This window comes from Martes martes (genome assembly GCF_963455335.1).
Source record: "Martes martes genome assembly, chromosome: 4".
Lineage (NCBI taxonomy): Eukaryota > Metazoa > Chordata > Mammalia > Carnivora > Mustelidae > Martes > Martes martes.
In genome coordinates this window covers 135,442,960-135,470,445 of record NC_137891.1, presented here as the reverse complement: position 1 = coordinate 135,470,445, position 27,486 = coordinate 135,442,960, and positions in this window count along the sequence as shown.

Sequence of the window (27,486 nt, the reverse complement as noted above, 5' to 3'; positions counted from 1 at the left end):
CACTATCACTTTGAGCTTTTCCTTGCAGTGTTTTTCTGGGTAGAGCAGAACACTATATCCCCTTTAAGAGGTACTTTCTGGTCTAGTTATGTTTTTCTTTTTCTTTACCACACTCACAATTGTACAAGTACCTTATGCAATTTCAGTGAATTGTTGCCGGCATAGATCAATACCAGTTCCAGTGCTGACAATTTCTCGAAGCACATAACCCTTTAAAGCCACCATGTGAACAATTCCATAGAATCCTTTTTTAAGGCTCTCTTGAAACTTAAGTACTCTGTGGGGATGGCGTCTAATCGATTTTCTACAGCAAATTGACCCCCTCAGATCTTGGGCAAGTGTGAGAGCTTGCCATAATAAGGTGAAATGGGAACCCTTAGGATAAATGGTTGTGGGTGAAGGAGAAGTTTCAGAGGTGCTGATCTAAACTGGAAATGCTAATTCATCCTCCCCAATAGACTGTTAGCATGGAAACTTTCATAGTGGTGAAAGAGATAACCAAGGTGCATGAATTCCTTCCTTTGCTGAAAATTCCAGAGACTTTAACTCATGGTTTTTTTTTTTTTTTAAGTATTTTCCCCTCAAGATAGAAAAAGAACCTCCCTAAATATGCTGATTATATTTTTAAAGAAAATATGAGATTCTTTTTTTTATTATAAGAAGAGTACATGCTCATAATAAAATTGTAAAGCCCAAAAGAAGCAGGGACATCCCCATCCTGCCATGTTCTTAACTTACTGAAATAACCATTGTTTGTATCTATGTGGGTTTTTTTTTTCTTTTTTGGTCTTTTTCGCCCCAGATATGAATTTTTGAATATTTGAAAAGAATGTAGTTGTAATTCTACAGTTTCTAGAATTTAATTGCTTGCTTTCCTCTACTTACCATAGCATAAGAACATTTTTAATGATATTGTAGATTAATTATAAATGTCATATTTAATTATAGCTCAATATACTATTGAGTAGATAATTTAATTATCTTTTACTATAGAATATTTAAGTTAATTCCAATTATTTCAAGTTTAGAATACAATAAAGTAGCATTTCATAATTGTGTGGAATAAGACCATCCCCAAACCCCCCCCCCCCCAAGATGGGGAATTATAGCAGATCCCACTTCTTAACTTATTCCTAAATAAATTCCAGATGGATTAATAATTTAATATATAAAATGGTATCATAAAAGGGTTAGAGAATCTTAGGCTGAATATTGATATAATCTTGACATAGAATGGCCTTTCTAAGCCAGAAAATACTGCAGAAACCATAAGAGAAATAATTGGTAGATTTAAAGGAAAAATGACAAACTATATAAAACTATATAAAAATCTCTTTAGAAATCAATACTAAGGCAAAAAAGGGTATAAAAATGGTTTACATTTGGTGTATAGATAATTCATAAAAAATATGACAGACTTATTTGAAATATTTATATGCTCTAGTAATAAAATATATGCAAATTAAGATAATGAAATATAATTTCTCCTGTCATAATTACAAAGTTTAAAGTGGTTAGCACACCCCATGTTGTCATGACTAAGGGGAAGTAGGCACTTCCAAACACAAAGTGAGATTGTAAATTGGTACAACTTCCTTGGAAGATATTTTGATACTTTGATAATACATACCAAAGACCCTAAATATCCAGCACTTTCAAGAAATTCTTGGAAATTTTTGAGCCTTATCTTCTGGGCAGTATAATTCAAGGAATTTTGGTAGGAAAGATGTAATTAAATAAATATCCATAGACGTGTGTGCATAAATACTCATCTCGGTGTCTATATAATCATGAACAACTGAAAGGAACTGAATTGTCCAAAACACTGGGTTGTTAAAAATATTTTGGCTTGATCATACAGTACAAAACCATGTGGTTCCTAAATAAAATGATGTAAATTTATATATAGTGTTACAGAGTTGAGGACAATCATTGTCTACTAAATGGAAAAAAGTATTACTGAAGAAAATGCATGGTATTCTACGTTTTTGTTGTTTTGCATCTATTTGTGTTTCTGATTACCTGGGGGAAAATCTGAAAGAAAAAACAAGATAATGTTAACAGTAATTACTTCTGGAAATTGAGAGTCATGTACTTCCCCCAATCTATATTTCCTGTTATTTGTCTTAGTAGGGTCATGTAATTCTTAGTTCTTTTTAGAATAATAGAAATATATAAGTAATATTTAGATGAGTATTTAAGTCCTTGTGTCCTTAAGTGCATTTATCATTTTATTTTATTATTTTTTATTTTTTTCATTTATCATTTTAACTTAGGATAAGTGACTTAAAGTATGGAGGTCATTCTAAAGGATGTGAATTCTTTTTTTCCCAAAGATTTTATTTATTTGAGAGAGAAATGAGCAGGGGGACAGGGAGAAGCAGACTTCCCACTGAGCAGGGAGCCAGACTCAGGGCTGGATCCCTGGACTCTGGGATCATGACCAGAACCAAAGGCAGACCCTTAAATGACTGAGCCACCCAGACGCCCCAAGGATATGAATATTTTTGAAACTCTTGACATATCTTGCAAATTGCCTTGTATCAACATAAGACCCATGGGCATTAACGTATCAGTGGCATTTTCACTATACTCTTACCTCCATTGAAAAAGTCATTACTTGTAGGAGTACATTAAAATTTTAACGAGTTGCTAATCAATTGAATTTTCACTATTGGAATTTCTTTCTTTGAGGGCATTTTTGTTGTTGTTGTTGTTTCTGAGTTTCTTCTTCTTCTTCTTCTTTTTTTAAATTAACATATGATGTATTATTAGCCCCAGGGATACAGGTCTGTGAATCACCAGGTTTACATACTTCACAGCACTCACCATATCACATACCCTCCCCAATGTCCATCACCCCACCACCCTCTCCCTCCCCCCCCACCCCCAGCAACCCTCAGTTTGTTTTGTGAGATTAAGAGTCTCTTATGGTTTGTTTCCCTCCTGATCCCATCTTGTTTCATTTTTTTCCTTCTCTACCCCCCAAACCCTCCCATTGTTTCTCAAATTCTTCATATCAGGGAGATCATATGATAATTGTCTTTCTCTGATTGACTTATTTCACTCAGCATCATACCCTCTAGTTCCATCCAAGGTTTTGCAAATGGCAAGATTTCATTTCTTTTGATGGCCACATAGTATTCCATTGTATATATATATACGCCACTTCTTCTTTATCCATTCATCTGTTGATGGACATCTAGGTTCTTTCCACAGTTTGGTTATTGTGGACATTGTTGCTTTAAACATTTGAGTGCACATGCCCCTTCAGATCACTACATTGTATCTTTAGGGTAAATACCCAATAACGTGATTTCTGGGCTGTAGGGAAACTCTATTTTCAACTTTTTGAGGAACCTCCATGCTGTTTTCCAGAGTGGTTCCACCAGCTTGCATTCCCACCAACAGTGTAGGAGGGTTCCCCTTTCTCAGCATCCTTGCCAGCATCTGTCATTTCCTGACTTGTTGATTCTAGCCATTCTGACTGGTGTGAGGTGGTATCTCATTGTGGTTTTGATTTGTATTTCCCTGATGCGGAGTGATGTGGATCACTTTTTGTCTGTTGGCCATCTGGATGTCTTCTTTGCAGAAATGTTTGTTCAAGTCCTCTGCCCATTTCTTGATTGGAGTATTTGTTTTTTGGGTATTGAGTTTGATAAGTTCTTCATAGATTTTGGATACTAGCCCTTTATCTGATATGTCGTTTGCAAATATCTTCTCCCATTCTGTCAGTTGTCTTTTGGTTTTGTTGACTGTTTCCTTTGCATTGATTTTAAATCCTGACACTTTACTATATTCCTGTACAAGTTCTAGTGGATTTGCGGTGGAGTCTTTTGGGTTTTCCACATAAAGTATCATATCATTTGCAAAGAGTGATAGTTTGACTTCTTCTTTGCTTATTTGGATGTCTTTAATTTCTTTTTGTTGTCTGATTGCTGAGGCTAGGACTTCTAGTACTGTGTTGAATAGCAGTGGTGGTAATGGACATTCCTGCCATGTTCCTGACCTTAGCGGAAAAGCTCTCAGTTTTTCTCCATTGAGAATGATACTGGCGGTGGGTTTTTCATAGATGGCTTTGATAATATTGAGGTATGTGCCCTCTATCCCTACACTTGGAAGAATTTTGATCAAGAAAGGATGCTGTACTTTGTCAACTGCTTTTTCAGCATCTATTGAGAGTATCATATGGTTTTGTTCCTTCTTTTATTAATGTACTGTATACATTGATTTGTAGATGTTGAACCACCCTTGCAGCACAGGAATAAATCCCACTTGGTCGTGGTAAATAATCCTTTTAATGTCCTGTTGAATCCTATTGACTAGTATTTTGGTGAGAATTTTCACATCTGTGTTCATCACAGATACTGGTCTATACTTCTCTTTTTTAATGGGGTCTTTGTATGGTTTTGGGATCAAGGTGATGCTGGCTTCATAAAATGAGTTTGGAAGTTTTCCTTCCATTTCTATTTTTTGGAACAGTTTCAAGAGAATAGGAATTACTTCTTCTTTAAATGTTTGTTAGAATTCCCCTGGGAAGCCGTCTGGCCCTGGGCTCTTGTTTGTTGGGAGATTTTTGAGGACTGCTTCAATCTCATTACTGGTTATGGGTCTGTTCAGGTTTTCTATTTCTTCCTGGTTCAGTTGTGGTAGTTTATATGTCTCTAGGAATGCATCTATTCTTCCAGATTGTCAAATTTGCTGGCATATAGTTGCTTATAATATATTTGTATAATTGTTTGTATTTCTTTGGTGTTGGTTGTGATCTCTCCTCTTTCATTCATGATTTTATTTATTTGGGTCCTTTCTCTTTTCTTTTTGAGAAGTCTGGACTTATCAAAAATCTTTTGATAAGTCTTTGATAAGGGGTTTATCCATCTTATTAATTTTTTCAAAGAATGAGCTCCTAGTTTCATTGATCTGTTCTACTGTTTTTTTGGTTTCTATTTCATTGATTTCTGCTCTCATATTTATTATTTCTCTTCTCTGCTGGGTTTAGGCTTTCTTTACTGTTCTTTTCTAGCTCCTTTAGGGTTAGGGTTAGGTTGTTTACTTGAGACCTTTCTTGTTTCTTGAGAAAGACTTGTATTGCTATATATTTTCCTCTCAGGACTGTCTTTGCTGTGTCCCACAGATTTTGAACAGTTGTGTTTTCATTATCATTTGTTTCCATGCATTTTTTTCAATTCTTCTTTAATTTCCTGGTTGACCCATTCATTCTTTAGTAGGAAGCTGTTTAGCTTCCTACTGAGTTCTTTACAAATTTCCTCTTGTGATTGAGTTCCAGCTTCAGAACATTGTTGTGTGAAAATATGCAGGGAATGATCCCAATCTTTTGGAATTGGTTGAGACCTGATTTGTGACCCAGGATGTGGTCTATTCTGGACAATGTTCCATGTGCACTAGAGAAGAATGTGTATTCTGTTGCTTTGGGATGGAATGTTCTGAATATATCTGTGATGTCTATCTGATCCAGTGTGTCATTTAAGCCTTTATTCCCTTGTTGATCTTTTGCTTAGATGATCTGTCCATTTCAGTGAGGGGGCTGTTAATATCCCCTACTATTATTGTATTATTGTCGATGCATTTCTTTGATTTCTTATTAATTGGTTTATATAGGTGGCTGCTCCCATGTTAGGGGCATAGATATTTAAAATTGCTAGATCTTCTTGTTGAACAGACCCTTTGAGTGTGATACATTGTCCTTCCTCATCTCTTATTATGGTCTTTGGATTAAAACCTAATTTATCAGATATAAAGATTCCCATCCCAGCTTTCTTTTGATGTCCATTAGCATGGTAAATTGTTTTCCCTGCGTCACTTTAAATCTGGAGGTGTCTTTGGGTCTAAAATGAGTTTCTTGTAGGCAGCATATTGATGGATTTTGTTTTTTTTTAATCCATTCTGATAACCTTTGTCTTTTGATTGGGGGCATTTAGCCCATTTACATTCAGGGTAACTATTGAGAGATATGAATTTAGTGCCATTGTATTGCCTGTAAGGTGACTGTTACTGTATATTTTCTCTGTTCCTTTCTAGTCTACTACTTTTAGGCTCTCTCTTTGCTTAGATGACCCTTTCAATATTTCCTATAGAGCTGCTTTGGTGTTTACAAATTCTTTTAGTTTTTGTTTGTCCTGGAATCTTTTTATCTTTCCTTCTGTTTTCAATGATAACCTAGCTGGATATAGTATTCTTGGCTGCATGTTTTTCTCATTTAGTGCTCTGAATATATCATGCCAGTTCTTTCTGGCCTGCCAGGTCTCTATGGATAAGTCTGCTGCCAATCTAATATTTTTATCAGTGTATGTTATAGACTTTTTGTCCCAGGCAGCTTTCAGGATTTTCTTTTTGTCACTAAGACTTGTAAGTTTTACTATTAGATGATGGGGTGTGGACCTATTCTTATTGATTTTGTGGGGGGTTCTTTGTGCCTCCTGGATTTTGATGTTTGTTCCCTTTGCCTATTAGGGAAATTCTCTATTATAATTTGCTCCAATATACCTTCTGCCCCCCCCTTTCTTCTTCTTCTGGAATCCCAATTATTCTAATATTGTTTTTCTTATGGTATCACTTATCTCTTGAATTTTCCCCTCATGGTCCAGTTCTTGTCTCTCTTTTGCTCAGCTTCTTTTTTCTCCATCATTTGGTCTTCTATATCACTAATTCTCTCTTTTGTCTCTTTTATCCTAGTAGTAAGAGCCTCCATGTTTGATTGCACCTCATTAATAGATTTTTTTTTTTTATTTCAGCTGGCTTAGATTTTGCGTCTTTTATTTCTCCAGAAAGGGCTTTTATTTCTCCAGACAGTGTTTCTCTAATATCTTCCATGCCTTTTTCAAGCCCAGCTAACACTTGAGAATCCTCATTCTGAACTCTAGATCTGACATATTACCAATGTCTGTATTGATTAGGTCCCTAGCCCTCGCTACTGCCTCTTGTTCTTTTTTCTGTGGTGAGTTTTTCTGTCTTTTCATTTTATCCAGATAAGAATATATGAACAAGAGAATAAAATACTAAAAGAGTGGCAAAGACCCCAGAATAATGTGCAATAACCAAATCAGTAGAGACCACAAATTGTGGGGAGAGGAAAGGGGGTAAAAAGAAGTTAAAAATAATTAAAAGAAATTTTAAAAACATTTAAAAATATATGTGTATATTAGACTGGTGAATAGAACAGAGCCACCCACTTGATTTTGGGTGTATTGTGGTTTCTTAGAAGAATTACCTCCCAAAATTTTAAAGAAAGAAAATCATATATATATATATATATATATATATATACACACACACACACACACACACACACACACGTGTACACACACACACACACACACAAATAAGGGTAAACACGAAGGGATGGAATATGACTGTAAAGATGAAAATTTAAAAAAAATATCTAAAAAGTTCGTTAAGATAAGTTGGTTGGGAAAAGAAAGAAAAAAAATGGAGAGAATTTGCTCAGGCTGGAGTCTAGAACAAAGCCCTGTGTTAGATTTAAGGTATCTTTTGATCTATTAGAAGAAGTTGTATCCCAAAATTTTTTAGAAGAAAAAACCCTATATGTATACAAAAAATAAAGTTAGATACAATGAATGATAAAATATGAGTATAATAATGAAGATTCTGGGGCGCCTGGGTGGCTCAGTGGGTTAAAGCCTCTGCCTTCAGCTCCGGTCATGATCCCAGGGTCCTGGGATCGAGCCCCACATCGGGCTCTCTGCTTAGCAGGGAGCCTGCTTCCCCCTCTCTCTCTACCTGCCTCTCTGCCTACTTGTGATCTTTGTCTGTCAAATAAATAAATAAAATCTTTAAAAAAAATGAAGATTTGAAAAGATTTTTTTCTTAAGAAAGGTATTGTTAAGATAAACTAGCTAAAAAATGTTAAAATAAGAAAAAGTTAATAAAAATTAGAATAAGAAAAAAAATAAAATAAAGAAATTTAATTAACTTTGCAAGACTGAAGAATCATGGGAATAAAGCCATGAATTCCATGCTTTGCTTTCCCCTCCTCTGGAATTCCGCCATTCTCCTTGATCAGTGAGCTTGGTCTTGGCTGGATGTTCTTGCTGATCTTTTGGGGGAGGGGCCTGTTGTAGTGATTCTCAAGTGTCTTTGACGAGGCGGATATGCATCGCCCTTGCCAGGGGCTGGGCTAAGTAATCTTCTGGGGTTCGCCCTCTGGAGCTTTTGTTCCCTGAATGCTTTTTGTAGAGCTCTGAAGAACAGGGATGAAAATGGCCATCTCCCAATCTCTGGCCCAGAGGAGCCGAGAGCTCGGGGCACCACTCCTCAGTGTGTCGTCAGAGAAAAGCAGTCAATCACTCCCGTCTCCCTGGTCTCCTGCCACACTCCGAGCTCAACTGGTCTGTGATTGAACATTTCTGTCTCTGGCATACAGCCCCATTTTGAGTCTCCAAACCCAGCAGATTCCTGCCTCCAGAGAAGCAAAATGAGTATCCCCAGATCTGCCACTTGTGGGGTCCCTACTCAAAGAATAGTGGTCTAACTGTGCCATGGATCACAGTTTAAGGTAACCCCAAGCTGAGAGCTCACTCCTTGGCTCTTTCTCTGTAGTCAGCTTCACCTCTCTAATACCTGCGAGCTCTGATACACTCGGACACCTCCAATTCTTCTCTGACCCCACGAGACCTGAGCCCATGCTGTCCCTGTGAGGGCTCCACCCCCGCTTAGCCTCTGGAGCAGTGTCCTTCAGTGGAGCAGACTTTTTATAAAAAGTTCTGATTTTGTGCTCCTTTGCTCTAATGCTTGCCGGGAGCCGGCCCCTCCCCCTGCGGGATCTTTCTGTTGCTTCGGATTCACTTCTCTGCATGTCCTACCTTTCAGAAAGTGGTCAATTTTCTGTTTCTAGAATTGCTGCTCTTCTTCTCTTTGATCTTCTGTTGGATTTGTAGGTGTTTGGAATGGTTTGATAACTATCTAACTGAACTCCTGTGACCTGATGTCATCTCAGCCTGCTACTCCTCCACTATCTTGATTCCTCTCTCCTCTTTGAGGGCATATTTTAAAAACCATAACAACAAAGCTTGCATTGTAAGCAGTGTGTTTTCAGATAATCATGAAAGCAACCTGGCTTTTTACAGACCACAAAAATGCTACAGAATGACTGACTTTTTTTGCTTCTTAGGCTAAAGGGACACAGTATTTGAGAAACTCACTGATACTGATCATTTTCTGGTTTATCCTTTGCAGCTCACTTGTGCCCTTTTGAGGATCTCGTGCCTTTTCCTTCTACATTCCAATGAATGAGTTATTGTTAAGGTAAAGGATATTTTACTGAATCCTATTTCTAGGAGACAGTGTTTTCACTCTACTGAGCAAAGGAGGTTAAGATTTTGGACTCTGATAGCAATTCTCTCTCTCTTCTCATTCTTTCTTTTTTGAATCCCTCTTATACTGTGGTGGAAGATATGGACTCTATCTTGAGAAGGACTTATGTGAGTTCCCTATCAGTTCTAGACACTGGGACAAATGTTCTCTTTCTTCTCTCTCTCCTTTCCTTTCTCCCTCTTTTTATCTCCCCTCCCTTGTACATGCTGTTTCTCAGTGACTATCTTGCTCTTCCTTGTCCTGGCCTTTCCTCACATTGCCACTGGAATACAGAGGATCAAGATTGAGGTTAGTCTTACATAGAGAGGAGCTAGGAAAACTAGTTGGCCTTACTTGGTTTACAGCACCTAGGTAAAAACCATTTCTCTCTCAGGTCTATCTTAGCTTGCCAGGGAACTATATCAGTATTATAAGACAAAGTCTCAAAGTCCTCTAAAGCATGTGTTTACCTAGTCTTGTTCTTTGGGCCATATGGTTCACAGGAATCTTGGGAGTATTGCTTATGGTATTGTAGTAGAGAATGCTAGCTGCTCATAGAGACCAGTAGTCTCATCTTCTTGAGTACAAAGTTAGACTATACTTCCCAGGTTCTTTTCTAGTGAGCTTTGGTTATAAGACTGAGTTCCAATGAAAGAATGTGAATAGAAGTAATTAGTGTCACTCTGAGGCCATGCCATAAAAATCTTCCTTATGTGCTTCTCCATGAATTTTCTACTTCCAATTTTTGGGAGTAGTTACATCACTTATGTACACCTTGAAATCCATGAGTTAATAATACTACAGCTTCTAAGCTGGGTAAGTGTTTATAAACAGAAGCACTCTCACATGCCATAGGATTTAATACCCGGTTAAGGATCCTGGGTGATGTTGCTAACATGCTGCTAAGATGGCTCTTGAAAGAAGAAGGAATGGCCTGCACTATGGCGAATAGAAAGACTCAGTGGTGGAAAAGGATATCCAAAGTTTTAGAAAACTGTGCATGCTAGAGTGACTATATGGATGGAACCTCCACCAGCCAACCTAGGTGGATGGGAGAGTCCAGGATCCACTCCATTTACCAAAGAGAAAAGAATTATGGGAGTGAGAGGGTCACCAGCATTACTGAGAAACTCAGTAGTGGCTCTTCTCTGTAGGCTGAGACTGACCCCAGGAGAACCTATCACAAAGTTAGCTTCCCCAATAGCAATTGAGGTGACAGGACCTCAAAATAATAGAAATCAGGTAGAGGCACTAATCATCAGAAACAGAATGAGTGCAATTATCATAATGACTAAATGGTCAGAATGACATAGAAAGTGTCCTGAGCTGCACAGAACTGTGCTAATAATTTATAGAACATGGCATCCCTAAGGGCAAATAAATGGGCAGACAATAAAGGAGATGTTCAATTTATTCAAACAAAGGAAATCAAGGGTGTGTGATAAGGAAGGTGATGACAGTCTCCCCAGTAGAGGTCACAATCCTTTGCATTATTTCCGGACATGAGCTTTTTAAAAAATCTATAACTTTTTCTTTTTTTAAAAATTTTATTTATTTATTAATTATTATTATTTTTAATTTATTTTCAGCGTAACAGTATTCATTGTTTTTTCACCACACCCAGTGCTCCATGCAATCTGTGCCCTCCCTAATACCCACCACCTGGTTCCCCCAACCTTCCACCCCCCGCCCCTTCAAAACCCTCAGGTTGTTTTTCAGAGTCCATAGTCTCTCATGGTTCACCTCCCCTTCCAATTTCCCTCAACTCCCTTCTCCTCTCCATCTACCCTTGTCCTCTATATTATTTGTTATGCTCCACAAATAAGTGAAACCATATGATACTTGACTCTCTCTGTTTGACTTATTTCACTCAGCATAATCTCTTCCAGTCCTGTCCATGTTGCTACAAAAGTTGGGTATTCGTCCTTTCTGATGGAGGCATAATACTCCATAGTGTATATGGACCACATCTTCCTTATCCATTCATCCGTTGAAGGGCATCTTGGTTCTTTCCACAGTTTGGCGACCGTGGCCATTGCTGCTATAAACATTGGGGTACAGATGGCCCTTCTTTTCACTACATCTGTATCTTTGGAGTAAATACCCAGTAGTGCAATTGCAGGGTCATAGGGAAGCTCTATTTTTAATTTCCTGAGGAATCTCCACACTGTTCTCCAAAGTGGCTGCACCAGTTTGCATTCCCACCAACAGTGTAAGAGGGTTCCCCTTTCTCCACATCCTCTCCAACACATGTTGTTTCCTCTCTTGCTAATTTTGGCCATTCTAACTGGTGTAAGGTGGTATCTCAATGTGGTTTTGATTTGACTCTCCCTGATGGCTAGCGATGATGAACATTTTTTCATGTGTCTGGTAGCAAAGCTGTGATCACCAAGACAGCATGGTACTGGCATAAAAACAGACACATGGACCAGTGGAACAGAGTAGAGAGCCAGATATGGACCCTCAACTCTATGGTCAAATAATCTTCGACAAAACAGGAAAAAATATCCAGTGGAAAAAAGACAGTCTCTTCAATAAATGGTGCTGGGAAAACTGGACAGCCATATGTAGAAGAATGAAACTCGAACATTCTCTTACACCATACACAAAGATAAACTCGAAATGGATAAAAGACCTCAATGTGAGACAGGAATCCATCAGAATCCTCAAGGAGAACATAGGCAGTAACCTCTTTGATATCAGCCACAGCAACTTCTTTCAAGATATGTCTCCAAAGGCGAAGGAAACAAAAGCAAAAATGAACTTTTGGGACTTCATCAAGATCAAAAGCTTCTGCACAGCAAAGGAAACAGTCAACAAAACAAAGAGGCAACCCACGGAATGGGAGAAGATATTTGCAAATGACAGTACAGACAAAAGGTTGATATCCAGGATCTATAAAGAACTCCTCAAACTCAACACACACAAAACAGACAATCATATTAAAAAATGGGCAGAAGATATGAACAGACACTTCTCCAATGAAGACATACAAATGGCTACCAGACACATGAAAATCTATAACTTAATGACTAAAGGAGATGCTAAATCCTTAGGAAGAAGGATCCTGCAAATATCACAGGGAGTGTACACAGTAATGATAACTTCTGTCCTTTCCTAAAGGGAAGTATAGTGATTTTCTTAGATATCCATATACTGGGGCAAAGGCCAATATCTAGACATTTTAAGAACTCTTGAATATAGATGCCAAACTGACACTGATGCCTAGAGACCGAATGTTATCATGCATCCATTGCATAAGAGTAGGAGTATGTGTATGGGGTCCAGGTGAAAGATGGTATCCTAGTCCAGGGCCTGTTAACTTGGATCCACTATTCCCTGTCCTTAAATGTTTAACTGCAATGGACTTACTTGATAGTTGACAGAACTCCCGCAATAGTTTTTTGGCTTGTGGAATAAGTGATTCTATAGGGGAAATTCAAATGAAGGGCACTGGAACTCTCCCATTCCAGGAAAGATAATAACAAATCAAATAAAAACAACTTCAGGGGCACCTGGATGGCTCAGTGGGTTAAGCCTCTGCCTTCGGCTCGGGTCATGATCTCAGGGTTCTCAGATCAAGCCGCGCATCGGGCTCTCTGCTCAGTGGGGAGCCTGCTCCTCCCTCTCTCTCTGTCTACCTCTCTGCCTAGTTGTGATCTCTCTCTCTCTGTGTCAAATAAATAAATAAAATCTTAAAAAAAAAACAAAACAAAACCAAAAAACAACCTCATCCTGTGGAGGAATGGTAGAAATAATGCCTACCTTAAAACCTTTAACTTTTGTGGGCCTCCTGGATGGTTCAGTTGGCTAAGTGTCTGCCTTTGGCTCTCAGATCATGATCCCAGGGTCCTGGGATTGACCCCTGCATCAGGCTCCCTGCTCTACAGGAGTCTGCTTCTCCCTTTCCCTTTGCTGCTTCCCCTGCTTTTGCTCTCTCTCTGTGTCAAATAAACAAAATCTTTTTAAAAAAACCTTTAAGGTTTGTAAGGATGATGATCTCGTTATATTTATAAGTTAATTCACCATTCTTGCCATGAAAAAAAACAGAATGGTTCTGGAGGATGATAGTGAACTACCATAAATTTAAACAAGTACTAGTCCCAATTGCAACTGCTGTGCTCAATGTAGTATCTTCGCAAGAGCAGATTAACACTGCCTCAGGACGTGGTATGTGTCCACTGATCTTGCAAATGCATTCCTTTCCGTTTCTGTTAGGAAGAAGCAGAGGAAGTAGTTTGCATTCCCAAGAGATGAACAATGTTTTGCATTTACGATTTTGCCGCAAAACTATGCCAGCTCACTGGGCCTGTCATAATATAATCCAAAAGGACCTGGATTAACTGAGTTGAATAGTCCATAGAATATGGATTTAATTAGCTGAATCAGTGGCCTCATATTCATAGGACCAGATAAGAAAGACATGACAAGTACGTTAAAAGCACTGCTCTATGTGAGAAGAGGGTGGAAAATAAATCATGAATTTGGGCGCCTGGGTGGCTCAGTGGGTTAAAGCCTCTGCCTTCGGCTCAGGTCATGGTCTCAGGGTCCTGGGATCAAGCCTCCCATCAGGGAGCCTGCTTCCTCCTCCCCATCTGCCTGCCTCTCTGCCTACTTGTGATCTCTCTCTCCCTCTGTCAAATAAATAAATAGAATCTTAAAAAAAAAAAAAAAAACCTTATGAAGTTTTAGTGTCCTGCAAAATCAGTGAAGTTTTTAGAAGTTCAGTATTCTAAGGCACGCTAGAATATCCCCTCTACATTAAAGGACAAATTATTTTACTTTAGACTTTCTACCACTAAGAAGGAATCATATTTGGTAGATATATCCATGTTCTGGAAGCGCACATTCCACACATATGATTTCTGACCCATTTGCCAAGTGATTAGAAAGACTACTAGTTATTAATAAGCCCAGAGTAGTAAAGCCCTCTGTTGTAGGTAGAGGCTGCAATGTAGGCAGCCCTGGTATTTGGGCTGTATATCTAGAAAATTCCTATAGCATTAGTTATCTGTTATGGGAAAAAGATGCTCTGTGTAATTTATGGCAGACTGCAGTAGAAAAATCAGAACATAAATGTCCATTGTTTGTCCTTTGCAAGGACAAAGCCATCTGCAGCAGTAGATTGTATAACATTAAATAAACTGTTCATGCCATGCTACTGTGTTCTGATAAAGACAGAGCTCCTAACCATGAGCCATTAAGCAACCATGTGAAATAGATGCAAGGGTCCAGGAGAGCAAGGATCCAGGAGTCAAGTTGAGATACAAGACTAAGAAAGATGGGTCAGAGCTGGCCAATTCACTAATTCAGTAGGAATATTTTCGAGGCATGCTCCAAGACATATCCTCTAAGAATTCTCATAAAATGAGCCAGTGTGTTGTCCTGCAAACGTTCATGAATTACTGCCAAACTTCTAGTAATCAAATGATTAGGGTCAATCTTCTGCAAGTACTTTGAGACTCAATATTTTTAAAAAATTGTATACATCATAAGACTGACTTTCAGTTAAATCCTATAGCTTTTATCAATGTGACAGTGATGCTGATACTTAAGACAGTGGATACACTCTCCATCTCCAATACTCTTTATCTACTTTCTTGTTTAACTTCTCCATCACAGTTATCAGCTTCAAACTATTACATATTTTATCTTACTTATTGTCTTTTTCTCCCACTAGAATGCAAACTCAACAAGAGTAGTAATTTTTGTCTCTTCTCTTTACTGCCATATCCATTCCTAGGTTCTAAGACTGTAGTAATTTTTGTCTCTTTTCTTTACTGCCATATCCATTCCTAGGTTCCAGGACTGTGGTTGGGATATAGCACTGGCTTGGTAATTTGTGTGTGTATATGTGAATGAGTGAATGACACATAGGAGTCTAGTGCAGGATCTTATTTTTGTTCTCTTTGATTAGTGGGGTACATTAGTATACTGAACTTGAAGTGAAATAGAATGGACACTTCAGCTAAAGTCATTCTGGTGACTTTATGAAGATGCTATTTCCCAACTATTTCTTTATATCTTCCTTTGGGATATTAGTGTTCCTGGTTAACCATATTCCCAGGTCTAAACCATTCTTCTGAATAAAAGGGAAAATGAAATATAGGAAAATGCTGGCCTCTAAAGCTGTTTTAATATTTTCCATTTGGTGAAGGAATGCACCTGCTGAGGCTGTCCCTCCTGGTTTGGGAGATGCCCTTTGAAGGCTTTGGAAGGACAGCCCATATTTGCTCCACTCTGGGTATAATGAAATTCTCTCTTGCTGTTGCTATTTCTTCCCTTGTGTCTTTATCTTCTTTTAACTAGAATAGCTTTGCTGTCAGGGTGATATGACAGTGGGTCAATATTCAGGGTAGAGAAATGGGCATTTGTAGTTTGGACAGCATGTGAGCATGCCAAAAATGGCATGTGGTTTCAACTCAACCCACCAGCAGATATAATGCAGAATGGGAAAAAGGAAGTTATTTCTTATGTCTAAGAGCATGCTTAAAGGCAAAAAAAAATTATTGTGATGTTGAGACTATAAATGTCTCAAAGAAGAGGGAGTTTATTCTGTCTCTGAACTTTTGGAATCAAACTTGAATTCTGTGGTTACTTGAATTCCAATAGCTACTTCTCATCAACATTCAAATTGAATTCCTATCAGCATCAAACTAAGAAAAATCCTATCTGCCAATTTATTCTTATAAATTATCACATTATCTACTTTTCATCTTAGGGAATTTATCACCTAAAGTACCTACTTAACACATGGTAAATCATGCAAAGCAAGAATCAGAGAACCCCTACCATGGCACAATAGTAGAAGCATATTTAGGTAGAATTTTTAGCTGATACTGCATTCTAGTCCCAAGTGAAAAAATGACAAAATAATTTAAATTCACCCAAGTTCTTGATAACCTCTTCAGTGTGCTTATATAAACCTCTGTACTGTTCCATTAGAATATAATCACTTGAAATTCATTTTCTATTGAGAGTTCATTACAAATGATGAAATTATTCCTAAGTACTATCACTAAGAGTGAGCTAAAATGAATTTTTGAAGCTTCAGCATCTACAATAAATTTTCTTTTCAAATCTGTCAACATTCCAAGTGTCTGTAGCATACTTGAGGGAGTCTATCTAGCATAAATCCCCTGACTTTTGCATACTTTGAATTTTAGCTGAATGTGCTGAATAACTTGAAGAAAGTGTGTGGTATGCTCTGAACTGCATTGTATTCCATTCCAATTCCACCTGTCTTTGGTTACTGAATGACCTGACACCAACAGCAAGAGCTACAGCGATAGCTGCTACTAGGTTACATGTTATTGATAGCTGGTTTTAGAATCTCCATGTTATAGGTGAGGGAATTAAAGCTCAATGATTTTAAATAATTTTATCCCAAATATTATCAGTCAATAAATGTGATTGGCACATATTACAAAGCAGATTTGTCCAACAGCAAAGCCCATGCTCACCACCATTAGACTAGGTTATTTATTACTATCATGGTGCCATTTTCTGACATCCATACCATTTGTTTCATATTTATCTAGAACTATATGAAAGATGGTAGAAAGATAACCAATCACTTTTCTGTCTCCCTCTTTTTTTCTAATAAAGATTTTTATCCTAAAAAAAAAAAGATTTTTATCCTGCGAGCTAAATGATTTTAAAAGGTAAAATGAAAACAAATAGTTATTTAAGATATGCCACACACAAAAAAAGACTTATGTTCACTTGAGAGTTAGCATAGCATATTAGAAAGACCAAGTCTAAAGTGTCTTGGGAGGTAGAGAGTCCTAAGTTCCAATCACAGGTTTGGCACTTACTGGCTGTGAGACTTTGGTTAATATTCTGGTCACTTGCCTATTTGCTCTTAGATCAATTCCTTGTGTTTCCCCTGCTCTATTTTGAATTGCAAGGACATTGCCTTTAGCAAACTACATTTCACATGCTCTTTTGCCAGTTGGATTCTGGGTGGGATCAGCTAATGGAGGGCATTGGGAGAACATTGGAAATAAGAGGGAAGCCAGGTTCTTTCTCTCTGGCTCCCTGTGCTTTAGGCAGTCAACTTCATTTTCTTTATACTTCCTGCAGCATAACAGTTCTAGCTTATAGTGGCCCACCCGAGTAGTTTGGCTCTGATAGCAACATCCTTGTCACATTAGTGCTAGGGCTGCTGATGGTTTCCTGGTATTCTTTAACTCTGAGTTACCTCACTGTTTTATGTGTCCTTTCAGCTCTTCTAACCCTTTGAGGAAAAGTTCTGCATGCTAAATATCCCCTATTGAACAACTTAATGTGGGTTCTGTTTTGTTAACTAAAACTGACTGACATAGTATGTTCAAATACTCAACTTCACTGAGACTCAATTTCCCTATCTATAAAATAAGGATGATAATAACTCCTTGCAATTCTTCTTTAAACTCTCAGTGCCTCAGTTTCATCATCTGTGAAATATGGATAAGAACACTACTGACCTCAGAAATGAGTAAGCCAACTACTATAAGAAATAAACCATCCAATTCAGCAGCTTATCTTAGTAATTAAGCAGTTTAATGCAGATACAGGTAACAAAGGTCAGAGATGTGGGGGCAGAATTTGGACTCTAGTTTACACAGTCATTCAGGAGGCTCAAGCTCATGGCAGCTTTCGTATCTTCTACACATGGCTTCCAAGCTTACCTTGGGGGTCATGTTCATTCCCTAACCAGAAAATGAAAGGATTACATGGGTGATTCTTGTAGGCTGAGCCTGGCAGTGGTCCACCTCCATCCACAGTTCACTGATTAAAACTCAACTACATTACCTCATCTAGTAGCTAGGGAAACTGGTGAATCTGGTTAGTGTCAAGGAAGGAAATGATTTTTGTGATCAGCAGACAATTTTTGCTACAGTTTCATAGGGGTTTTATGAGAATTAAATTAGTTAATAATATAGACTGTGTAGAACTAGCATTATGTAAGCATAAGGTGTTGCTGTTATTATTAGTACTACCTGAGATAGTGTTTGTAAAGAGTCTAGCAAAGAGTACAACATATGTAAAGTACTCAAGAAATATAATATATTAGGACCATGATCTCATCATCATCATCATTATAACCATCATATGAGAATTGGGAACCAAATATAAAATTTGGCTTTACTGTTACTCTGGACAAGAGTTTTCTTTTTGATTCTCATCATATCTGTGAAATAGAAATGTCAATATTTAACTAATGATGATAAAGATAGCGATAAATTATAAGGTAGCTAGGAATTTTAAATGAGTTTAGGTATGAAATTGTCTTCTGCAATATTTAGTACATGATATATACTAAAAATTGTTAAGTCATCTCCTTTCATGGATTCTAAGGATAAAAGGAAGTTGAAGGGGATCCAAAGATAAATAAGAATAGTTATTTTCCATAAGGTGGACACAATCTGGAGGAAGACAAAAAATATATCACACAATAGTCTAGGTACTTTGGCCTTCATGGAAAATACATCTTAGTAGTGAAGCAAATAATAAACAAGTGAACAAACATGTATGTATATGTGTGTATGTGTACTAAATTGTGGGAAGTGCTAACAACAACAACAACAAAAAAGCAGAGAGAAAGTATATAAAAAAACAGTGGAGGGAAGAAGGGTAAGTTTCCCTGTAAAGAGGCATTTGAGCAGAGATATGAACTCTGTGATGGAGTTGGTAATGAGGGGAAAGGAATGTGAAGTGTGGGCTAACATGACCTTGTGGTCTCAGGACCCAAACTGGAATATAGGTGTGGCAAGATGTCCCGATTTTAATTTTTAGATCACTGGTGTTCATCGTCAGGTAATCTTTCCCATGATTAGAGATGGCAGAAGAAGACAAACCCAGGGAACTACTTTTAAATCCTAACTCAAAGGCTTGGTCAGTGGTAGGTATCATTCCTAGAATTAAAGGCAGAACAGATCTGGCAGATCCCACCTCAGGTCAGTCCCTTGGCAAGACTCTTCTCAGCTCTTGGGAAGTCAACTGAGCAGGATTGGTGTGGCCAGCATAGAAAATCTGAGCCAAAGGTGTCAAAGAATCATGTCTTGGATTCCCCAAGCGAACTGCTCTAATCAGAATTTTATTTGAAGTATGAGTACAATGGAGGAAAGAATGACAATGACAGCAGAACTTATTTAGAGGTAAAAGTCATGGACCAAGAATGGATTGTGTCCTTATCCCAAATCTATTACTGATTTACTTGGTGATATTCTATTTCTCTGTCTGCAAATACTCCCTGACCCACAGGGCTGGCCTATGATGAAGTGAAATTAGCATATACTTGTTGACCTTTATTATGTGCCAGGCAGTGGTATACATCTGAGGATGCAGCAAGATTACATTTCAGTGAGGGAGTCAGACAATAAAAAACAAGTATGTGAGTAGCATGGATAGTATTAGATGGTAAGTATTATGAAAGAAAATAAGTAGGCAGGAGTATAGGGGAAGGGTCAGATTTTAAATAAGATGATCAGAGAAGGTCTCAATGAAAACAGGAAATATAGGTTAAGACCCTAATAAAATGAAGAAGCAAGCAATTGGCTTTCTGGGGATAGATCATTACAACACAGGAAACGGAAAGAACAAATGTCCTGGTGCAGGAATATACCGGGGTGTTTATGGAACAACAAGAAAGCCAGCTTATAAGCAAGCAGAAAAGTAATGGAGTAGGGTGGGGTGGAACACACCAAGGGAAGGAACCAAATCTATAGGGCCTTGGAGGCCACTAGGAGGACTGGCTTTTAGTCGGAGTGAAATGAAAAGCCATATGAGTGTTTTGAGGAAGGAATAATATTATCTGATTTATGGTTTAACATGATGCTTATATTTGCTGTTCATCCACAGGGTGAAATAGGGCAAGGTCAGGAGAAAGGAGACTGTCTAGGAGAGAACACCTTCTGTTTACTTCTTTCTGAGCACTTAGCCTCTCCTTGATGGTCATATACTTCCTTTCCAACCCCACTTCCATTGCTCTTAAGCTTCAAATTCTCTCATGTGCTCATTCTAATCTCCTAATTTCCTTAGGAAAATGGATAATAAACTCATCTACTTTGAGGGTTAAATGATTTATAAGATGTTTTATAAGCAGAGTGTCTAGTTTAAACAAAAGGCATGTACTCTGTAGAATTTCAGGCTTAAGTGCACAGATATTTTATTCGGGTCAGTGAATCTCTTGAAAATAACTAAAATGGCTTTGCACAGACACCTAGATACTCTGGATAATCATGCAAGCCTTAGTTTAATCCTTTTGTAATAGGAGGTAAGTTTTACAAACAGAAAAGAAACTGTAAGGCCAGGCTTGCTTATCCTTTCATAGAATGATAGAATATCATATTCATGTGCCCAATTCTTTTTTTTTTTAAATTTTCATTTATTTGAGAGAGAGAGAGAGTACCAGCAGAGGGAGGGGCAGAGGGATAGTGAGAAGCAGACCCCCTGTTGATCAGGGAGCCCAATGCAGGGCTCAATCCCAGGACCCTGGGACCATGACCTGAGCCAAAGGCAGACACTTACTGGACTAAGCCAATCAGGTGCCCCTCCTATGCTCAATTCTAATCCAATCACTCACTAAATCATTATAGATTCTACCTCTTTAATCCCTCTTATTGTCATCCTATTGTTAAGATTTCATCTTTGGCTTGAAAATTAATTTCATCTCCTAATTTGTTTCCAGCATTTGGGGCTTACTCTCCAGTTTCCTACCCTACCCAATTTCCAAACCAGAACGATCTTCCAAAAATGCAAGTAGTGTCTTTTCCCTGTTTAAAACTCTTCAGTTGTTCACCAATGCCCTCTCTTTAGCACACAATATCCTTGGTCAGACACATGAAGTCCTTTAGGAACTGGTCTTTCCATCCCTGTCCAACTAACCCCATAACCATCCTGCCCCCTACATTTTCTGCTCTAGCCACATTCCATGCTGTTGCCTTCCTTTGGGACTTGGTGCTTTCCATCTTCTCTTTCTGGTATAAAGTTTTATTCTCTTTACTTCCACACTTAGCCTCAAAATTCAAACAATGAACTTCTTTTCATCCTTCAGAGTTCAGTGTAGATGTCTCTTCCCTGAAATGCCTTTCCTCATGCCTATGATTTAATTAGATGCTTTTCCCAAGGGTTCCCACAGCAATCTACTCCGGCATTTTCATTTTATAAAGCAAAGGGATTTTCTGTTATTTGCTGGTTTGTCCTCCTCATTTGATTTTGAGACCATAAGGGCAAAGACCTTGCTTATATCCGTGTCTGAGATGCTTAAGAGTGCGCTTAGTATATAATGGAACTACAATAGGTGATTGAGTGCATAAACGAAAGTTACAGGTGGAATTACTTACAAAAGTTCAAAGCATGAAATGAGGGAAAAGGTATTACTGATCTCCAAACAAATGAGTTGCTAGAGAGCAATACAACTATTTCTGATACAAAGACCAAAAGAGGTTTCTCTCTTGAGTCTTCATAGAAAATGCACAAACAGTACAATAGGCTTAGAGCCTATGTAAAGAGAAGTAAATAAGTTGGTTAGTATAAATTGGTGCTACTAATTTTTAACTTACTGAATTTAGGGAGACTGGACATGATGATGTCTTCAGTTCTTTCTAGTTTTAAGCAGTTTTTAAATGGTGATAGTCATTCCAGTGCAATTCTCTGCAAGAAGTTCACATATTCATTTATAGGTGCTTTTCTAAAAGACAAATATGTGCTAAAAAATCTTAAAATATAGCATTTGTCCAATTCAACACTATTTTATATCAATAATTCTTCATTGTGAAATAGAGTATTATTACATACAGTTGTCTAAAGCTAGGTAATTTTAAGAGAAGTGAAAGAAATAGTTCATGGTTATGAAAATCCAGTACAGAAAGCTCAGTTTCAAATAAAAGTAATAAGAAATTGTAATTTTTTTCAAGGTCATTATGTAATGAAAGTATTTTTCAATCAAGTGATAGAATCTTTAGTTCTAAAAAATGAAAATGAGGGGCACGTGGGTGGCTCAGTTGGTTAAGTGGCTGCCTTTGGCTCAGGCCATGATTACAAGGCCCTAGGACTGAGACCCACATCCGGCTCCCTGCTCAGCAGAGAGCCTGCTACTCTCTCTCCCTCCGCCTGTCTCTCTGCTTACTTGTGCTATCTCTCCGTCAAATAAATAAGTAAAATCTTTAAAAAAAAAGAAAATGAAAATAGTCACTGGCCTCTTTATGCTTTTAAAAACTTTATTTGAAAATAGCAATCATAGGTCAATTTTTTTTTCTTTTGTGAGTTTAGAATAAATAATTTACTTGCTTCAGTTTTCCATTAAATTTTTAGGGTTTAATTGCATTTTTCTTTAAAGTTTTGGAACTTCTTATCCAGTGTGACCCCAGCGTGCCTTCACAACCCATTTCTATGCTCTCTGGGCTCAATTGGGGAACTTTCTGAGCTCATGGTGGCTCCCTTCTGAGATCTCTGCCTTTGTAATAAAAGACAGTGACTGTAATTCCATTTCTGGGTATTTATCTGTAGAAAATTAAATCACTATCTCAAAAATATACCTTGATCTCCCTGTTCATTGCAATATTATTTACAATGGCAAGATATGGAAACCACCTAAGTGTCCATTGATGGATGAATAAAGACAGTGTGATGCCTACACACACACACACACACACACACACACACACCCACACAGGGGTATTATTCAGACATAAGAAAGGTAATCCAGTCATTTGTAACAACATGAGTAGACCTTGACAGCATTATGCTAAGTGAAATAAGGCAGGCAGAGAAAGACAAATACTATATGATCTCACTTATATGTGTAATCAAAAATTTAAAAAATGAAAAAGAACTCATAGATACAGAGGACAGGTTATCAAAAGTGAGGGTCATGAGGGGGAACAAAATGGGTGAAGGAGGTTAAAAGGTGCAGATTTATGTTTATTAGATAAATAAGTTATGGAGATATAATATATGTTGTGGTGACCATAGTTAGCAATATTGTATTATATATTAGGAAGTTGCTAAGAGAGTAGATCTTAAAACTCTCATCACAAAACAAAATTATAACTATTTATAGTGATGCATATTAATTAAACTGTTGTGGTAATAATTTCATATCATATACAGATATAAAATCATTATGTTGTACATCTAAAATTAATACAATGTTACATGTGAATTATATCTCAATTAAAAATAGTTAAAATGTTAAAAAATAAGAGAGTAAACTGAATCTGCATTTGGAGTCATTCAACAGGAGTTTTAAGCCCAAATTGTCCTCTAAATTGCTGTGTAAATCTGGGCAAAGCACATCATGTCTCTAGGTCTATTAAAGGAGATGTTTGAATTAGATGTTCCTTAAATTTCATTCCATCTTTACTGTCCTAAGTTATCTGACTTTATAATTTGTACAAGAAACCTCAATTCTTTCCACAAATCTTCTAGTTGGTCAGGGACTAAACTAGACACCTTGGGCATGTGTACTTCTCTGATTCCTTAAGACCAGTGAGTACTGGTATCTGATATTACTGGTGCTTGGATCCCCTTTTAGGTCTAAGCAATGTGGGTTCAAAGGATAAAATAAAAGAGGATGTACACCTTTCAGCCATCAAATTCTTTACTGCCTAATATCATCCACCATGATGGAAGTTAGGTTATACCCTTTAAATTATCATTTAAAGCTATTTGAATTTGTAGACATGAGATAACAGAGATGAGATGGATTTAACATCTTTCTGCTATTTACTCTCATTCTGACTATGAATTTGCTAAATGCAGAAACTCTAATTGATATATTGCTTCTGTAGCAAGAGATTCCATGACCTAAAATATAGTCTTCTTCAAAAGCTACCAAGTATGATATACTTGATGCTGAATTTATTTTCAGTCTGACCTTCTGAAACAAAACTTTCTCTATCATGTCTGTATTATTAACTCTGGCTTCATTTATTTTGAGAATTTCCTTCTCCTGAATTTAACACAACAAACTTGGAGGGGTTTTGGAGTTTAAAGACATGAAGATTTCTGTATCAAGGAGAAATTATTTCCCATTAGGTATTTCATGTTTATCAAAAACAGATCATGGTGACTAAATTTGTTTCCTTACTCCAAACACTGATTTGATGAAGATGCTGAATTATTATGGACAATAGAATCCACTGTATAATACAGACAAACTAATCTAGCAATGAAGGGATTGATAGTTATCTAACCTAGTAAGTTCCTCAGGTGGTAAGGCTCCCTAAATCTTGATATGTATATATCTACACATAAATAACATTAGCCTTAGGTTTTATTGATATGGCAAAACAAAATTCATGAAATCAAATAAATAATATATTCATAACCTTAGAGTGAAATGTCTATATCAATGTTCCAGAGAGAAGGAGAAGAAAGAGGAAAGACGAGTGCCTTTATCAGAAAAGCAAAAGCCTACCCAGAGGTTTTCGCATCACTTCCCAAAGGAAACAATTTCTGAAGGTAAGATGGGGGGTGTGGATGGGGACATCAGAAGACACAGGTGCCATTATCATGGATTACGATTTACTCTGGACCTGTAGACATTGATTCAAGACTTTTGGGGATTCAACTTGTATTAACACTAGGGTGGTGTTAGAAAATGAGTCAGAAGCATTTCTATGTCCATGGATGGCCTGGAATAATTCCTATACCATCTGATTTACCTATGTTCAGCATTTGGTTATCCTGTTCCAGAGATAAAGAGTACACTATTTGAATAGATTATAGTGTCCATGGAAATTGTGCAGTGTGGTGCTCTTGATCTGATCATCATCCTGCTTTGAGTTAGAAGATCTGTGGCTCTCCACAGCTATGAGCCTGTGCAGTGGGTGATGTAGTGAAGAGCCCAAGGTGGATACCTCACTTAAAATCTTGTGACTAAAAAAGTATATGGATCAAATTTTTTTAAAAAATTGTAAAACTTTCTAGAAGATTTCCATTGACCAGTAGTTGACCAGAACTACTATATAACATGGATACTGTGGGCTATAAGGAAAACAAGGATTTTTTTTTTTTTTTTTTTTGTGAGCTGGGGATATTGATGTTCCACACAAACGATTTAGTAACAGAGAGGAGAATGGATAATTTGGTGAGCAACTAGCACTAATAGTCTTTGCCACATATGCCACTTTCTTACACTATATAAATGAACTTGATCAACCATTCGTCTTCTTTGCAACAAAGCATTCAGGTACCAACAAAGAATTACAGTTAATGTTTGAGAAGTTGCCCAATAATGACACATTTTGATATACGATTCATTTTGCAGTGAAGCAATAAAGACTTGCAAAACTGAAATAGTTGGAATAGGCAGTAGTTGGAATAGGACTGTGAGAAATTTTTAATATCCCCTTAGAATAAATGTCTTATCCTTAACTTTGATTTTACAAGTTCACTCACTGGGAGTGACTCATGCTAAATCAACTCAAAGAATCACATATTTAAACACATTAATTTTTTTATTACTATAAAATGGAGAATACATTCTAGTAACCAAAATTAGCATTATCCAAGGTACCTTTAAACATGGTAATATATATAAAATACTTAAAACAGTATTGTGGTTTTGTTAGTCTCTCAATAATGTCTTTTCCCTTTTTCATCCTTACCAAGTCCTAGGATGGCTCAGTTGGTTAAGTGTCTGCCTTTGGCTCAGGTCATGGTCCCAGGATCCCATGATGGAGCTTCTCAGTGGAGAGCCTGCTTCTCCCTCTCCCCACCCCCAACCCCGTGCACTTGCTCTCTAATAAATAAATAAAATCTTTTAAAAATAAGATTATTTACAAATATGGAATCAGAGCAAAAGGAAATAGTTGGAGGTAGAGATTATAGGCCATGTGGAATCTAGAGAATGGTCATTATTCCAGGGTACATCATTTTGATGAGCAAAATACATATCTTCCATATAATCTCAGTCCCCCCTTTGCCTCTTGCCCCACTCCTCACTCCCTCTTGCTATATTTATCTCTTCCTCTCATTTGAAGATAACCTTTGCAAATGATGCTTTCTGGTCTCTGATTTCTAAAAACACACGCTAATCAACATCTTATATCTAGTTACAAAATTTCTTTATGATTTATATTTTCAGATTTCATACCTGTTTCTATTTAAATGGATCTCTTTCTTTTTAGGGATATTTGTCTCCTTGTCAATCTGGAGAAAATATCCTCACCTGTTTGCAGCCCACTTATAATCATGTATTTTTTTTTTTTTTGAAAAATCTTATATTACTTCCCAGGAGAATCGATGCTTCCTACTTTTTCTTTCAAAAGCCAGGATAGAAAATGTCATTTTCTGAATGTAAGGAAAATCCTGGCTTTTGATTCCAGAAATTTTGCTGATTAGAGCCCAGAATTTCCTACATAAAAATCTCTATTCTTTGGAAACCATCTAATGTTTAATCTTAGAAAAGTTCCACTAATGAACTAAAGATTGACATAGTAATTGTTGTTCCATGGGAAAGACACTCAAGTGGGGGAAGGGTATGAGTTTCTCTTGTTTCATTTCAATAGTAGCAATCAAACTTCTAATTAAAATTAGTCACTCAATTGCTTTCTAAATGATTCCAATGACTTCATTAATCTGCAGTGATGAGCTAACTCTGTAATAATGAATATCCTGACAAGACAAACCACATATCAAGTATGAGTCAAATTTCAGTCGTCCCTCTGATATTTCTGGACAGTAGGAATCCATTGCTTCTGTTTTATGATAAGGGTGTATTTTCAGACATGGTTCATGTCCTAAGTATCTGGAACACTAGTCTAACATTGTGAACTCCCAGAGGGCAGACACCAGTGGCAGCTATAATGCATTTTAACTCACTCAAAGGAGCACTAAGAGGAAGTGATAAAGCTGCTCATCAACTCTCTTAGTCACTTTGCTGAAATTCCTTGGTTTTGAGGGTGAAGAGGCTGCCTCAGAGGCAAATAGGATCTCTTTAAATCTCTGAGGTGAGTATTGCCTTTTGTACATGCCATGTCTCTTAAGGACAATTTTCCTGTAACTTTTTCCAGAAGTTGCTTTTCTCACATAACCCTGTCCTTGGTGGATCCCAGCTGTGATCCCATCCCATCATGCTCTTAATCTTTATTTTTAGTCCCATCCCTTGTGATCCAGACTCAACTATTCCTATATATCACTTAAATAATTAAGAGTCAGGTCTAG